At 35.6% G+C, this 18,439-nt stretch overlaps 1 long non-coding RNA gene across 1 annotated transcript; it reads right to left on the reverse strand.

The window, feature by feature from the left end:
* Positions 1–5,865: 5,865 nt before the first annotated feature.
* On the reverse strand, positions 5,866–6,512 carry LOC122788369. The gene is made up of 2 exons (XR_006362650.1): positions 6,386–6,512; positions 5,866–6,282 (listed from the first exon to the last, which is right to left on the reverse strand). It is a non-coding gene; the product is annotated as an uncharacterized LOC122788369 (long non-coding RNA).
* Positions 6,513–18,439: the final 11,927 nt, after the last annotated feature.

An 18,439-nucleotide genomic window follows, 5' to 3' on the forward strand; every position in this document is an offset into this window, starting at 1 on the left:
TTCCTCACTATTCCCCCCTCAATAAATCAATAAAATCTATATCCAATGATACCATTTTTGCAGCTCTAATTAGTTGACCTTTTACCGTAGAGCATTTCTGTGTAAAGGGATGACAACTAGAGAAGTGTAAGAAAGAGTTGGAGTACGTACTCTTTCTAAAGATTTTAGATATGTATCTCTTATTATGGTTGTCCTTGATTAGTTTAACATCCAGGTAGTCTATTTCTTTTTCATTAAACTGAAAAGCGAATTCTAAAAATTCAGTTGTGGTACCCAAATAGTTAATGAATGCCATTGCTTGTTCTAGATCCCCTTTAAACAGGATAACAATGTCGTCCAAGTAATGTGTATAAAATATAAGTCTCTCCATGTGGTTTGAGTTCTTAAAAATGTAGTCCCTTTCCCAATATGCCATAACAAAGTTGGCAAAACGTGTACCACATGGAGAGCTCATAGCTACTCCTGTTTTTTGGAGGTAGTACTCCTTATCAAACGTGAAATAGTTGTTAGTCAATATCACTTCAAATAGTTCTTCTATTAAAGAGATTTCTGAGTGACTTACTCCTTTAGATTTTAGCATTAGGCTAACCCATTCAATACCCTCATGCTGTGGTATAGACGTGTACAGATCTTTAATGACTATTGTTACAAAGTTATATTCTGCATTAAACCATAAGTTGTCAATATTTTCCAAAAATGACCAGGAATCTTTGCAAATTTGGTGTTCAAGTAGCAAGTATTTCCTTAACATTGACTCCACCACCTTCACACAGGGATATAGAATAGAACCCCTTCCATCAATCAGGGGTCTCATTGGTGGGTTCCCGAGGTTTTTATGAACCTTCAGAGTACCAAACAGGGTTGGCAACCTAGGGAAAGGCATTGTCATATAATTGTGTAACTCAATACTAATTTTAGCCTCTATGAATAAGTCATTCAGGTAACTCTTAATATGATTTTGTGCAGTATTCAACTCACTAAGTGAAACTTTTAAATAAGCATTACTCTCTAAGACAGTTCTCATTCATTGTAAATAATCCACTTGATCAAAAATTGCCAAACCTCCACCGTTGTCTGGTTTTACTATTCTAACCTTGGCAAGTCTCAGCAAATTCAATGCCTTGCCATTCCTCAGTTGAGACATTCTTTTTATGGTTGGCATTCATAAATGTGTCATTAAAATCCAACATGTGCCTCAAGTCCAACTCACATACATTTTCAAATACGTACTGGGTGCAAAGGTGGGTTGCATGTACTTGGTATTCTAAATTTATTATGCAACTCTGAGTTAGTGCCCAAAAGTACTGCTAAATTAAATTTTTTAACGAAATGTTTTATATCAATAAGTGTCCTAGCTATATTCACTCGTTGGCTTGGTATAAACGTGTTACCTTTAACTAGTACATCTATAACACATGAATCAACAGTGCAAGAAGAATAATTACAAATCTTAAAGTCTCCGGACTTATTAGTTACAATGTCTACATTGTTGTCCAGATCGGCAACTACCATTTGTGCTTGCCATGGTGCTGTTTGTTTTTGAATTTCTGAAAGGATTTCTATTTGGGTACTGCACCCGCTTGCTTGGCACTGTGAAAATTTGAATTAACGTGATGGTATAGGGGGTGGGGCTTGTCTTTTTGGTTTACACATTTCCATGACTTCTTAACCTCCACAAGTACATATATGTAGAGCTTTGTATGTACTTCAGGTAATGGGATTTGTTCTGAAATGTGAATGCTCTTATGTTAAAAGGTAGCATAGCATTGTTGAGTTACAGTACTTGGTTCTCCAGACTAGTTTCCAGCTGAGGTGCATTTAGTGTAGACTTTATATGTCCTCATTATGTCTGTGTGAGTTTTTGCTTGTTGTCTAGTATTCTGAGATATGTGCTAATAGGTGAATTAGTGATCCTTCAAACTAACTCCAGGTGTGTGCGTGCGTGTGTGCGTGCGTGCGTGTGTGTGTGTGTGTGTGTGTGTGTGTGTGTGTGTGTGTGTGTGTGTGTGCGTGCACATGTTTCAACATTGTGTTCTAAGCTGGTTCTTTGTTTTATACCCATTAATTAATGGGATATACTTCAGTTCCTCTATGACTTCAAATATGATAAAGAGGGTATAAGAGAACAAACAAATAAATGAATGGGGTATGTATCTTTAAATATTAAAGAACTACTAGCTACAGGAAGCCATGTGTCATGTGGTGCACCTTCTCTGGATAGTTCAGTCTGAGTAAAGATCTCATGGATGGTAGCTACATCCACAGTGTCTCCATCTTATTTACTTACTACCCAGACACCACATGGTGTCAGATGTGACAAAGAATAGAGCCAAAGGTTGTGAATCTGGTGAGCTGCATGATTTATTAACAACAGATAAAATAAATAGTTGAATAGGAAATTATGAAACAAGAGGAAAATTATAAAAAGAAATGGCCCTTACCTTGTCAAACATTGTGGACGTCTGCAGACCAAGTGATATTACTACATCATAGTTAAAATAATTAACCAAGGACACTGTTGTATGTAAGATAAAATGTGAGTGAAATAGAAATAACAAAGTGAGAAAATGCCACAACACGCTAATGATATGACAAGGGGAACAAGCCATGTAAGGATGTATTGCAACAAAAATAGAGATCAGAAAACAGCCACAAGATCAATGGACATGCTTGTGAAATTAAAATCCAATCCTCTAGTTGTAGGCATAGTGAATATAACATGAGAGAAAGCATTGCCCTCCTCTTCTTCCTCTGTGTCTGTCAACCATTCCTATCAGCCCAGACCATTTGTTCCCCTATCCTGGGTATTTCCCAGAGAGGACAAGAGCAGGCTAAGGATAACATACATGCAGCAATAGCAGTGTTTGTACCCTTGCTGGTATCCCAGCAATGAGGACATTTTTATTTTGGTACTAACCTTTCTCCGGGTGGCTGATGTGTGTACTCAGATTACTGCAAGGGTATCCTATACCCTCCTCTATATGTGTAAGTGCTCCCACAAATCCATGAAGGCTATGATCACTAGTTTGAGATTGCCAAGCACATGTCTCCCAGTGCTGTAGCCAGTGGTAACGTGCAAGCCTCTACCTGCACATTAACAAATTTGAGTGAATGGGACAATGCTTTCCCTTTCTCCTCAGGATGGACAAGCAGGCAGACTCTGCTCACTCATTCACTCCAGCCCAGCTTTTCCAGTACAAGAGCCACTATTCAAACATAAGTCATCTGAGTCACAGTTTGGGCTTTATCCCTCTGTACTGCAGAGCCAGACAGCATTGTTCTGCTTTTAATAAATTATGTGGAATCTGTGTTAGACAAAGGCACAATTTGCAAAGATGTATAAATAGAAAACAACTGGATTAAAAAACTGGATGATGAATAAAAATAGAAAAATGAGTTTTTGCTAATACTGCTGAGGAGAAAAATGTAATAAAATATGGTATGAAAATGCATGAAAAGCATTGAAAAAATGCAGGTTAGACTGCTAAAATGAAATACTGAGAATTAATAATTAGGATGTTGAATTTTAAGTAGACACATAAAAATGTAACATCTTTTGTCTGCAGATCATACTGCTCAAATGTCCAGACTTTTGCAGAATGTCCAGATTTTTGCCACATATTTTTGGCCTGTTCCTCATAAAATTTGTGGTTTTCCAGCAAATCACTAAAGAATGAAGTCACTAAATAATAATGACATGCATTTGAGTTTCAGGCTTCATATCATTTCAGAAATGCATGGTAATGCAAAATCTGTTATTCTAACAGCTCTCTGAGTTTATAAAAGCATTATTTAAAATTTGTGCCTATTTGTGGGCCTTTGTCCCCCCATTATTTTAGCCTTTGTCCAGAGTTCTTGTGCAAAGAGTTTGAAAGATATGCTGCGGATAATTTTAAAGCAACAGGGTTCAAAGGGATAGAGTGCTAAGTATATAGTGTTGAGATATTTGGCCTTCCAGTTTGAGTTACTGGATCAAAATCTAGTGAGATATGGAGGAAACATATTCACTATTATTTTTCAAAATTTAGCACTTAAACAAGTTAATCCTAATATTTTGGGTTGTTTTGCTTCTGGGAATGTAGGAATAATAAAAGGAATTCATGATGCAAAAACAAGGTGTACACATGTACATAATCAATAATACAGTCACATAGACATCTATTTTATACAGCCATAGCAACAATGTCTTGAATTTACCAACTTAGCAAATTTGCCACAATATAATATATAAATAAATGTTACATCAATTATATATGATCCAAAGAAAATACTGGCAGCTGTCAGACATTTGACTAAATCAAATGGAAACTTTAGGTGTCATTAGGAAGAATTAGTACCTAATAGAATGGGTTAATAGTATGATTTTCCAATGTCAAGAAAAGCAAGATTTGCATTTGTACTGATCTGTAAGATTTGAAAGAAGTGATTGAAAGAAAGCATTACTCATTGCTTACAGCGAAATAAATTATATCAAGAATGTGAAATGCTGGGGGTGGAGCCTAGATGGCAAACAGATAAGCAGCATTTTTAGAGCTCCATAAAACAGTACTAGAAAATGGGAAAAACAATTATTTTCATTAACCAGAAATAGCAAAACAATATTAAGGAACTTAAGAACTACAACTCTATCAAATTTCAAGAAATTTTATTGAGTTTTTCCTGTCAAAATATATTGGAGAACATCACAACTGTATGTTAATGGCCAGCTTAAAGAATTCTCACTCAGAAACTACCATGAAGAAGGAGATTTAACTGATGTCTTCCACATTACATGAACTGTTGTTGAAAATGGATAGATTTACTGATAACTTGGAAAGTCTCAAGGAAAACTGCCAAAAGCAAACAGATGTACTAAAAGAAATATTACAGCAACAACAAAATAAATTGCTTGATATGGAGACATCACTAAATGACATAGATGGGAGACTCAAAGAAGAGGAAAATCACAGAATTCTTACTACACCAAAATAACTGGCTACTTAATAAAGTGGATGATTTAGAGAACAGGGAGAGGAGAACTAATATAAGAATATTTGGTCTTCCAGAAAAAACTGAGGGAGAAGACATCATCATCTTTTGGAATTCCTGGCTTCCTGAAGTGCTTGATTTAAAAGAGGGATGATCAAATGGAATAGAGACAGCTCACAGAGCCATAGGAAAATCTATCCCCTCTTCACCTAATACACCACCAAGATCAATTGTGGTAAATTTTCTGTCCTTTTTGGATAAAAAGCTCATATTAAAATCAGCCTGGAGAAAAGTCCCATAATATCTAAACACAGTCAGATTAGATTTGATAATGATTATTCTGCAAAAGTGTTAGAAATAAAGACAAAAAAAAACATGGCCATTAGTGAAACTTCTCAAGCAAAATAAAATAAAAGTGCAAATGGTCTGTCCTGCTAAAATCAGAATTTTCTATTCAAATGACTTGAGAACCTTTAACAACATCGAAGAAGCTTCTACCTTCATCAAGAATAATAATATCATCACAATTCCTGAAGAAATGGACCGGTCTGTATCAACCAATTTGAAAAGATCCCCAGAGAAAAACACTTTGTCTGATGTAAGAAAAAAGAAACAAAGAACTGATTCTAAAACTATGCAGTCTTCCAAATCTCTCAAAGATTCAACAAAGATATAGACTTCTGGACTTTACCTCAAAATGTATGTATTTTATCTATTACATTGACTGCAATACTCTGTGACATGTATCCTTTTTCTTAAACTTGTACTTTCTGTAACATATTCATCACAAGTCTGGTGGTTGTGCCTGACAATAATAAATGTTTTTATAAATAGAGTAACACTTAGAAATATAGTTAAATTTCATTCATAGTAAATGAGGAAAACCAGGTTCAAATGTTAATTTTCGCATCAATTTATTTAGTTATATATAAAAGATGAACAGAGACAACATCTTCACAAATGCTTTTTTTTCCATCTCCCTTTTATTAGTAGAACAGTTAGTTCACTTCATTGTTGTATGATAGGAACTGAAAACTTGTAATCATAGTTTCTGTGGGTCACTGACATCACTACAATTCAGTTTCACATTTTACAGTAACATAGATGTCCATACTTTAAAGTGCAAAAGAAAGAGTCACTGTAAACAGAGTTCCGTTGCTGGGCTTTACCAATGTTTTCATTTGAAACAACCTCATGTATCAGTTAGAGCTTCCCTTAAAAAAAAAACATTAATAAGATTATCTTGCACACTCTTGAATCAAATCATCTCATTTAGAATGTGTTACTTTGTAGATACGGTGAGTTCTTCACACTCTATTAAAAAGGGGAAAGAAGAGTGAAGTCAAAATACAGTACTTTTACCTAGGAACACAACATTCCATTGAAACTCTGTCAGTTAGTCTACACATTCACGTACATAAAGAGCTGAGAGTTGTGGAGCGGTTAATTCCATTTATCCGACTTCTTGAAGGGCTTTTTTCTTTTTTATTCATAAAAATCCAAGGGAGATTAGTTTACTTGCAATTTAGATAGAGAGCGAACGACCGGAAGCCCTATGAAAGCGTACACTTGCTTTTACGTACCACCTCCTTCACAACAGTACTTCCCTTGTCTGATGTAAAGGATTTAAGGTGGAAACAGACAGTAAGGGAAGCTCATAGCAAAATTAGACATAAATTAGTAAAATAAAGCAGTATAGATGCCACACATTTTTTTAGAACAGGTTGACTTACACATCTTCAGATATTGGCTCCTAAGAAATGCAAATGCTAAATGGTATTGTTTATGTTATACATCTGGTTAAGGCAGGGCTTTATAACATTTGTTTCCTTTATTTCTGCAGACATTAGCTGCATAGCTGACTATTATTCACATGATATTTTCATTGAATGTTGACAATTGCTTGGATAATATTGTCATCAGTTTCTTGATGAGATGCTTGGTATACTGAGTTCACCCTGAAAATCCACCTTTATTTCTTTATAGTAGCTGATTCCTGGGAAAATGCTTTCATGGTTTAGTTCTGCCTTCACATGCAGACTTGCAAATAATAATTTATAATGGGGGATTCAAGTAGAGCACTAATTAATTAGATATGAGAGAGAGTGATCGCTTAAGGCACTGTCCAGCTTAACTGGTTTTGCCTTTCTCAGAGTGCCACTACTCTTAACAATTTAATAACCGAGACAGGAGTTTGTCCACCCATGCATCTTGCTACAGGACACAGTTTTTGACAAAGACTCCACTGTTAAGGTTCTAAGTAACTGTGGCTGTGCAGAACAGCTTCAGTAATGCTCTGCCTTGACTTGCATTCTGCTCAAAATTCTGAAATGATATTCTCATATTATGAATTGATATTATGATTATTCACTTGCATTAAGCAGTTTATAAATTGCTCACCCACATGGCTACTGCTCAGGGCAAACAGCTTCTGTTTCATCATCAATGAGTGATCACTATTGTTTAGTGTTGACCTTCTCCAGTTTTCCTTTTACTTTGCTACAACTACTCTTATGGATGGGTTATAAAATAAACTGAATCTGGCCATGCTTTTATTTGTCTCTAATAGCAAGCATGTGAATGATATATAGAGATTGTTACTGTATTCTTTGTCCAGGAAAGAAATATACTCTGCATTGTACACCACTGATTATTACTAGTGTTGGTGATGTTTGCAATGATCTGTTTGTGTGCACAGAGACATACTGCTGTGTTCTCAAATGACTTTTATATCTAGGGACAGCTGTGCTAATGTCTGTATTCTGGCCTTCCTGTCTGATAAACTTCAGGGCTATAAACTTTCATCTAGATCATATAAGGGAGAGGCATTTAAGAGAAATTTTATGTTTTAACACATAATTTATTAGTAACTGTCCTATTGATAAATTTATATATTGCAGGATAGTTCTCCTATATTTAGGAATTTACATATACACTTATATAAGAGGCACTGTTAATGGTTATTTCTTTGAGTGGGTTTTCTCAATGTAATTGTCTTTTTAACTAGACCATTCAGACATAGTCATTTATCCATGCCACATGCCAAAACTTCCCTTGCTCTAAAATTGTTTTGACTTCTATTCTTGCAAATTGTGGAAAATTAATCAATAGTTTCACAATAGAAATTGTTTGTCTAAAAACACATCTTTAACTGCATTAACTTCAGTACTTGTAATGTTCAATGAATTTATGAATTCAGGAATTTAATATGTTTCATCTACCATCTATACACTGTTTTGAAATTAGTATAAATATGTTTAAATCTCACTCTAATGTATTTATGAAACAATATTCTTCTGGTTAACTGTTATGATATGTATTGCTTACTCAAACATGTTTACATTATCCTTTCTAGTGAACACAGCACCATAGGTTCATTCTATGGGCTGCTTAGTTTTTGTAGTATGATTCAAGTGTTCTGAACAGATTTGTCTGTATTTATCTTCACTCACTGACTCATTCCTAAGTCTACTTCACTCAGTTATAATGTATTTTAGTGTGCAGAAGAGTGTTTTATCTGACATAACTATCAATGTATTGGCCATAGCATAATAGTGGAAACTAATAATATGTATATACACTGCTCTCAGTCTAAAGAGAACTAATGTTAAGCAACACATACTGTACTGTTTATGGCCTTTAAAGAAATGGTACCCAATAGATATCTCCTTGACATCATTAGCATCTGGTGTGATATAAATGGGGTTTTACTTTATAAATGTTTAAGCAGGGCATGATAGGATTGTTATATTCTGAAGAAGAAGTCTAACCTAAATTTAAATTGTATTACTAAATCAATAGTAATTTCCATACAATATGTTTATTCAATATTAATTGTTATATTGTGAAAATAATAACTACTTGTGTGTTTTTTTACATTTTCTTTATCTAATTTTGTCAAATCTCCAAGATAAGAGAAAAGGTAAACTGGAGCTCGAAAGGGGTTTGTTTTTTCTTCTTCTTGTGGGTGGGAAGTTATGGTAGTCAGTCTGTTAGATTTATTTTCATCTAGCAGATTAGAAGTGTATTTCACTTCATGTACATTAGAGGGTTACAAAAATATTTGTATACTTGTTATTATGCAATTAATTTTGGCATTTTTCTTTTTTCTTTTTTTTATTGGCCTGAACTAAATTATAATTTGAGTTATTTGACTAAAATTAATATATTGACTACAATGAGAATTATTAACATAGTAGTTACACAGTATACATATTGTATGGTATTATAAATATATTATGCAAAACAAATATGATGTAAATTTAATTATTGGGAATGGACTTGACTATTTTATCCTTAAACACTAATGGTTTAAACAATCCAAGGAAAAGATCTAATTTATTAAGCTATATGAAATTAAATAAAGTACAAGTAGTATTTCTTCAAGAGACTCACTTCAAAACAAATGATATCTATATATGGAACCCTAATGAATACATGACCTTATCTCACTCTTCATATAAGAAAAAGACTAGGGAAACTTTAATTTTATGAAAAAAAAAATCACTATGCCCCAAATCATCTACAAACATGAAAATAAAGAAGGACTTCTAGCTATAGTAATAGTAAAATACAATAATAGACTCTGGACATTAGTAAATATATACTGGTTCCCAGGTATTGGGCTTGGGGAAATTAGAAAACACAGGGATCTAATTACTAGAGTATATAAAGGAAATTTGATTTGGGAGGTAATTTCAATTGCATATTGGATAAATCAGAGACCACAAGCAAAAGGAATTTACATGTAAGTTCTATAGAGAAGTTACTTAAGAAATGGGAAGAAAGCTTAAATCTAATTGATACATATGGTTATAAGGAGAACAATTCATTATTATTTTCACACCAAGATCACAGATTTGGGACACATACAAGAATTGATAAAATCTTTATATCTCAAGAACTAAATTCAAGAATAACACAATTCTCCATAATTCCTTGTCTCTTTTCAGACTATAACTCATTAATTCTCAAAATACATACAGATTATAAGAAGTTAATCTTTATGTCAAGAATTTCAGCTTACATTACAAAATTAAAAAATTTAAACCTCGGTTAGATTCAGAAGTACAACTCTTTTTAGACATAAACTAGACTACTGAAACAAATATAATTACTCTTTGGGACACCTTGAAAGCCTATTTAAATGGAAAAAGTATTTCATGGTATAAAAACAAACTAAAAGAGTGGGAATCAGAATTATGTAACATTCAAAAACAAATCACAGACCTCACTATTAATCCATCTACTTACATACAAAATAATCATAAAAAGCAACTGAAGACTTAAACAAAAGATATAATGAAATTCTAACTCACAAAACTAATATAGCTACAGAAAGGTTAAAACTTAGCTCCTATGCAGTTTCACCCAAACATATGCACAATTTAGCAATAAGATTAAAGAAACATTCGATTGAAAATAATATTACAAATATTATACATGAAGAGAAAACAAAAAACAAAAAGGTTTCAGATATAAATGATACACTAGATGCATTTAAGCATCATTTCACTGATCATTATAATGATATTTCACATCTAACTAATACATCAAACTTAGACCTGAATTTATTAAAGGTAAAGGAGATTCCAGAAAAGTTAAAGTTAGACATTCAAAAACAAATATCCCTAAAAGAAATTACACAAAAATTAAGGAAAGTAAAAGCAATAAAACACCGAGAATTGATGGAATAATTAATGAACTGCATAAGATATTTCCATCTTCAGTAAATTCAAGCACAAAACACAATACCAATTTCATGGAGATACTCCTTAATTATGCCCATTATAAAAGAAAATAAAGACCCTTTACATTGTAAATCTTATAAGCCAATTTCTCTACTTAACAAAGACTATAAAATCTTCATGTTAATACTAGTTAGTAGAATTAAAAAATCATTGATACACATAATAAATGAGGATCAAACAGGATTCATTTATAAAAGGCAGACACATGACAATATATAAAGAATACTAACACTTATAGATTTCTTAAACAGAAATACACAGGAAGCTCTAAAAGTAGCTTTGGATATAGAAAAAGCCTTTGATTCATTGAGCTGGGACTTTCTTTTTAAGGCTTTGGAACTATTTGAATTTCCTTCTAATTTTATTACACTAATAAAGAATATTTATAAAAACAATCAGTCTTATGTAAAAATTGGGCCATTCACCTTGAAAGCTATTGAAATAATCAAAGGCACAAAACAGGGATGCCGATGTCACCCATTCTGTTTGCCTTAGGAATTGAATTATTTGCCTCATTAGTACGCCACAATTCTAAAATATCAGGCATAGATGTATATGGTCAACTTAATTCAAAAATTATGTTATTTGCTGATGATGTTTTACTCACATTATCTGTTTCGGAGAAATCAGTACAAAAACTAGATGAAATAGTGGAAAGGTTTTATCATATATCCAGCCTTAGATTTAATAAGGGAAAATCTAATTGTATGCATTTGAATAAAAAGAGAGAATTCACTTCAACAACAAATTGCATAATAGGAAAACAAGTTCACACAATAAAATATTTAGGAATAATGCTATGTGATAATTTGGAATCTACATTAGACATAAATTATAACAACACAACTAATAAAATAAAAATCCGCAAGTTAATTACAGTCAATATCCAAATCCCACCCTCACCCCCCCATGAAGGAAACCACAGTGAAGAACTTCTCCAAAGTCAATTTTGAGCTTTTAAAGACAGAAGTGTCAAACTTCACGCCATCCATGCAACTGGGGAATGGGTGTATGGCTGCTGAATCATACACCAAAGCACTGTATGAGCATTTACACAATTGCATGGATCAGGCCATACCAAACAGAACCAAGATCCGGTCCTCTAAAAAAAGGAAGACAATCTGGTGATCCCCTGCCATTAACAAACTCTACAGCAGAAGGAAAAAAAACTGTTTCAAAAAAGGGTAAAGTCCCAAGACTGGAAAAATTCCCTTCTAAATCTCAGAAAAAAAATGAGATCCCTCATCAAATCCTCAAAAGCTAGTCACAAAAACAAAATTGCTACAGATACTAAAGATAACCACAAGGCATTCTTTAGCTATGTCAGGCATCTGCATAACAATATGCAGAGGTGCTCTAAGCTACTGCACAATGGCACCACTTATACTGAACCAACAGATATTGCCAATATCTTGGCCGATAGGTTTAGTGCAAACTTTACCCCTCTTTACCCCCTAAAGGGCCCATCCCAATACCTGAAGAATGCCAAATCCCTAATATCACAGCTGCACAGGTAGAAACCTCACTGTCCAAAGCCAAAAATACAGCTTCCATGGGACCTGATAATATACCTGGCTGTGTTTTACATGAATTACAAAGGGAAATGGCACCACACCTGAGTGCCCTGTTCAACTACAGCCTCACTTCAGTCTTTGTTCTCACTGAATGGTGCACCGCTACAATCATTCCACTCCACAAAGGGGGAGTGACTATTGACCCTGGAAATTACCGCCCCATCAGCCTAATGAGCCTGATCTGTAAGGCCATGCAGTGCATCATTATGGACCTTATAAATAGGGATATAGGAAACCTTCAAACCCTGTACCCCTCAAAGTTTGGGTTTGTGAAAAGCAATCAGGTCTGCTCAACCTAACAGACTTCTTCAAATCTGTCACCAGAACGGTGGATGAAGGCAAGGTAGTCCATACAGCCTACCTCAATCTAGCCAAGGCCTTCAACACCATCCCACACTCAGGGATCATTGATAGACTCATTAACCTAGGCATTAACCCCTATGTCATTAGATGGGTTGCCAACTGGCTCATGGACAGAACCCACACAGTGAAAGTAGCGGACTCCAAATCTGACTGCTGGGCAGTTACAAGTGGAGTCCCACAGGGATATGTTCTGGGTCCTCTCCTGTTTGGCATCTACTTCTCTGAAGTTCAGGCCAACACAAAGGGTCTCTGGTTAACCAAATTCATGGATGACTGCTAACTGAGAGCTATTATTGATTCTCAAGCTGATGTAGACATCCTACAAAAAGGCCTCACAGAGACCAATGACTGTTGCCAGAACCATGGTCTTAAGCTCAATGCTAAAAAGTGCATCATCATTCCCTTCAGGAAAAATATGGTGCCCATGTACTCCCACATCAACGGTAGCCCACTCATCTCCCAAGGTGTGATAAGAGATCTAGGGACACATGTAGATAGCAACCTCTTCTTCGACAACCATGTTGCCACTGTCGTTAGAAAGTCCTTCTATGTGGCACACCTCATTACAAAAGGTTTCTCATCCAGAAAGAAAGAAGTCATAATCCCTCCCTATTCATCCCTCATTAGACCCATTACATAGTACAATGCCCCATTTGGCATGTACCTCACTAGACACCTACAACAACTGGAGAGACCACAGAAATTCCTCACAAAGAGGATCCTAGGACTCAAACACATGCCATATGCAGAAAGACTTAAAAAAACTCCAGCTTTACTCCATCTCATATCACCTACTTAGAGGCAGTCTCTGCTTACCATACAAAGCCTTGTCTGACCCAGTGTTGCTAGACATGCTTCATCTGAAAAAGTCTCAATCTCAGTCTCCAAAGACTTCAGCCTCATCAACACAATAAACAGAACCTGCTGAAGGGACTGATTCCTAACCCAGAGACTTCCCATACTCTGGAATAAACTCCCCATTCATGTCAAGCAGAGCACCTCACTAGCCCTCCTGAAGAAAAATCTTGATAAATGGATAGGTAAATTCACCACTGGGATCACTTCAACAGCCTTACTTGATAGGAGTACAAAGAATAACGTCTGGCAACAGGACAACTGGGAATATTCTTGGGCTAGGCTTGTACTGGCTCCAGGGCCATTAGCCTAGTACTCACCTATGAACCTATGAACCTATGAACCTAAGCATATGGACCTACACAGCACATAACACCAGACAAATTAAGTGCATATAACCCTACTGGCCAAGGCATCACATGATCACATTGCATTTAACTATATGTAACATGGTATTAATGCCTGCACAGTAGTTGATAAAACAAAACAAAGCACTAGAATAGTGTGTTCTGTAAGTAATTATATTTCACATTACAACAGAAGATTGTACTAATTGTAATCACAACCCAGCACATGATGATTATATACCATATAAGAATATAAAGCATATCAGCTTGGGATTTCCCCTTGATAGTTTATATAATCAGACTGGCATAACAAGAGTAGATCTAGCAACTTTCTTCTACTGAAAAGGAAGGATCCTCTGCTGGTCACTGATTAACTTTTGTAGTGCTCAGTTTTATCCCCTGTTGGATTGGTAATTTGCTCTCTCTGTCTCTCTCTCTCAAATGTGAGTGAATTGTATCATACACAGCAGCAATGCAGCTCCACTACTGGACATTGCCTTGAGTTAATTATGTTAGTTAAAATAGTAAGGTACTTAAAACAAAATGGAGACAAAGGTAACTCTGTGTCAGTGCCATAGAGGGATAAAGATAAGAGTATGGTGCAAGTGACTCAAGTTCAAATAGTAGCTCAAGCATCTGTAGGAGCTGGCCTGAAAGAATGAGAGTGAACAGTCACTACTTATTCAAATATCCTGGGGGGAGGGAAGCAGCTGTAGCTCCTCACAAGGGTGATACCTAGCAAGAGCACTAGGTGCTAGTTACTGGAGTCTAAGTCAGACACACCAGTGCTGTCATGGTGCATTTGCACCAGGTAGTGGAGGGCAATTCAGCATACAGAGGCATGCTTCCCTTGAGAGATAGTAGTGACAGAACTCATAGAAGCTGCCAAGAGAAGAGGGTAGGCTACCCCCAAAAGGACTAGTGAGCTGGCCCACCCACTACCTACCACATGACAGAGTCATGAAACTGAGGGTCAATCAGGATTCCCAGGCAGGAATGAATGGACCATAGGGCTCTCACTAGTCAAGGGGTGTCCAGCTCCTGACTATCTGGAACAAACTAGTTGATTGGGTGTTGACAGTGGTGTCATAATTCAAGATCTTTGGGGAAAGGGGGCAAAAAATGAAGGAAAAATACAATGGAGGCAAGTTAATATTTTGTACCATTAATATAATCTATAAAATGCTTATTTTTTCTGCTCTTAATAAACTAGAATGACTTTATTCAGAATTATTAGCCCTCAAATATCATAGCCCTTTCTCTCTTGTACCATCTTAATCAATTTAGCAAATTTATCAAGCTTTGTTAACCTGTTTTGTATCTGACCCCACATTAACAGATTATCAGTTAAGTTTACTTTGCATTTTAAATCATTACCTATCAGTTATGTTTACAACACATTTAAATCCATTACCTGTGAAACAATCTGTTAGAATACCTCTGAATATGATGAAACTCCAGTTGAAAGTCAAAAAATGTCTTTCTTAATGGCATATAAAATGTACACAGTTTTGATCTTTGTTTATCTACCTATATCTACCATGTCAAAAATCCTGATTTGCATTTAGAACTGAAAAAAAACTTAGTATTTCACATTTTTTTTTCAAAAATAATTTTTATTTTCCAAATATTATAATGTTTAACAATACAGTCATCAGTGAAAACAAGTATTATAAGCCTTTATCTACACTATGTACAATTGACCTGAACAAAAAAAAAACCAATAAAGAATATGAAATTAAAAAATGTATAATATTCAATCAATAAATTATAAAGTTACACATTAATTAGAGTTCAGTTTTAAATGTCTCAATAAGAGCAACATTGTTTCCCAATGATTGTTTATCCATGTTTTAGGAGAGATTCTCAATTCTTTCACCTTAATTTCTAATGTCGCTGTTTCTTCCATCAATCTCAAGAATTCTTCCAGAGTAGGTTCGTGTGAAGACTTCCACTTTCTAGTTATACATTTCCTTTTTTATTCATTTCAGTATTATCATTAACGTTTAAGAGGACTAAAGATTTGGTTAAAATAAAGGTGTCTGTGAATATAGCTTGGAGAAAAATAGTAATTTCTTCCCAGAAATATTTTATGTTAATACAATCAAAAAATATATGAGACCAGTCAGCTTTACAGGTTAAAGAACATCTCCAACAAATGGATTTATCAAGTAAATTAAATTTGGCTTGTTTATCAGGTGTAATAAATGCCCTGTGAATATATTTACAGGTAAATATTTTCCATACTTTTAAATAAATGTTAACTTAATAGTTGTTTTACTTTCAATTGATAGATTGGTATGACATCCTTTTGCTATGAAATTCCAATATCTTATATTAGGGTTAGTTTTATATGTTACCAATATTTTGTATAATTTTGAAATTAGATTCATCCAATTATATTTGTTATAAATAACTTCAAATATTTGACTTATCAAATTTGGACTAGTTTTATAAGGATAATTAATAATTTTACTGTTAAGATCTTTGGCATATGATAATAGGCTTTGAAATACCAACCAATCTGCCACTGAAATATCATATATATATATTTTGAATTTGTTGAATGTCTAATACTACTTGATTCTCTATACAATGTTGCCAACAAGTGAAGTTTTTCCCCTCCCATCTAGTTAGGATAACATTATGAATTTTATTGAAGAAAGTGTTTGTAGAGCTAAAGGGTATTATCAAGTCTAGCCAAATTTTAATGTCCGTGTTAGTATACAAAAATCTTCTGAATAAATTGTAAATATTATTTATGTAATTTAAGTTAACCCAGCCACTGGGGATGCACAAGCCAGTGCATTTCTTTGTGCCGGCCCCAAGCCCGGATAAATGGGGAGGGTTGTGTCAGGAAGGGCATCCGGCGTAAAACTTCACCAAAACATTTCATGCAGTCTCCAAGAAAAATTTTTATACCAGATCGGTCGAGGCCCAGGTTAACAACGACTGCCACCAGTACTGTTAGCCTACAGGGTGCTGGCAGAAATTGGGCTACTGTTGGCCGAAGAAGGAGAAGAGGCGGAAGACATGGCCGAAGGCAGGAAGAGAGGAGAAAGGCTAGGACTGTGGTAGTGAGGGTCGCTACTTTGAATGTTGGCAGTATGACTGGCATAGGGAGAGAGCTAGCTGATATGATGGACAGAAGGAAGGTTGGTATATTGTGTGTGCAAGAGACCAGATGGAAGGGGAGTAAGGCTAGGTGTATCGGAGGTGGGTTCAAATTGTTTTATCATGGTGTGGATGGGAGGAGAAATGGTGTAGGAGTTATTCTGAAGGAACAGTATGCTGAGAGTGTTTTGGAGGTGAAAAGAGTGTCGGATAGAGTGATGTTTATGAAGCTGGAAATTGATGGTGTAATGATGAATGTTGTTAGTGCGTATGCTCCACAAGTTGGGTGTGCAATGGATGAGAAAGAAAAATTTTGGAGTGAATTGGATGAAGTGGTGATGACTGTACTCAAGGGCGAGAGAGTGGTGATTGGAGCAGATTTCAATGGGCATGTTGGTGAAGAGAACAGAGGGGATGAGGAAGTGATGGGTAGGTATGGTGTTAAACAAAGGAATGCAGAAGGTCAGATGATAGTGGATTTTGCGAATAGGATGGACATGGCTGTGGTGAATACATATTTTAACAAGAGGGAGGAGCATAGGGTACCATACAAGAGTGGAGGAAGATGCACACAGGTGGATTATATCTTATATAGGAGGGCCAGTTTGAAGGAGATTGGAGACTGTAAAGTGGTGACCGGAGAAAGTGTAGTTATGCAGCACAGGATAGTGGTTTGTAGGATGACGTTGGTTATCAAGAAGAGAAGGAGGAGTGTGAGGGCAGCACCAGGGATCAAGTGGTGAAAATTGAAAAAGGGTAATTGTGAGGTGGAGTTCAGGGATGAGTTAAGGCAGGCACTGGGTGGCAGTGAAGAGTTACCAAATAGCTGGGTAACTACAGCAGAGCTAGTAAGGGAGATGGCTAGAAAGGTGCTTGGTATCACATCTGGACAGAGGAAGGATGACAAGGAGACATAGTAGTGGAATGAGGAAGTACAGGAGAGTATACAGAGAAAGAGGTTGGCAAAGAAGAAGTGGGATTGTCAGAGAGATGAAGAAAATAGACAGGAGTATAAGGAGATGAGGTGCATGGCAAAGAGAGAGGTGGCGAAGGCTAAGGATAAGGCATATGAAGAGTTGTATGAAAGGTTGGACACTATTGAAAGGTTGGACACTAAGGAGGGAGAAAAGGACCTGTACCGATTGGCTAGACAGAGGGACCGAGCTAGGAAAGATGTGCAGCAGGTAAAGGTGATAAAGGATAATGAGGGAAACATACTCACAAGCGAGAAGAGTGTGTTGAGGAGATGGAAAGAGTACTTTGAGGGGTTGATGAATGAAGAAAATGAGTGGGAGAGAAGGTTGGATGATGTAGGGATAGTGAATCATGAAGTACAATGGATTAGCAAGGAGGAAGTAAGGATAGCTATGAAGAGAATGAAGAATGGTAAGGCTGTTGGCCCAGATGACATACCTGTGGAAGCATGGAGGTGTTTAGGTGAAATGGCAGTGGAGTTTTAACCAGATTG

Source organism: Protopterus annectens, chromosome 13.part0, assembly GCF_019279795.1.
Source record: "Protopterus annectens isolate FY-2018-M chromosome 13.part0, PAN1.0, whole genome shotgun sequence".
NCBI lineage: Eukaryota > Metazoa > Chordata > Ceratodontiformes > Protopteridae > Protopterus > Protopterus annectens.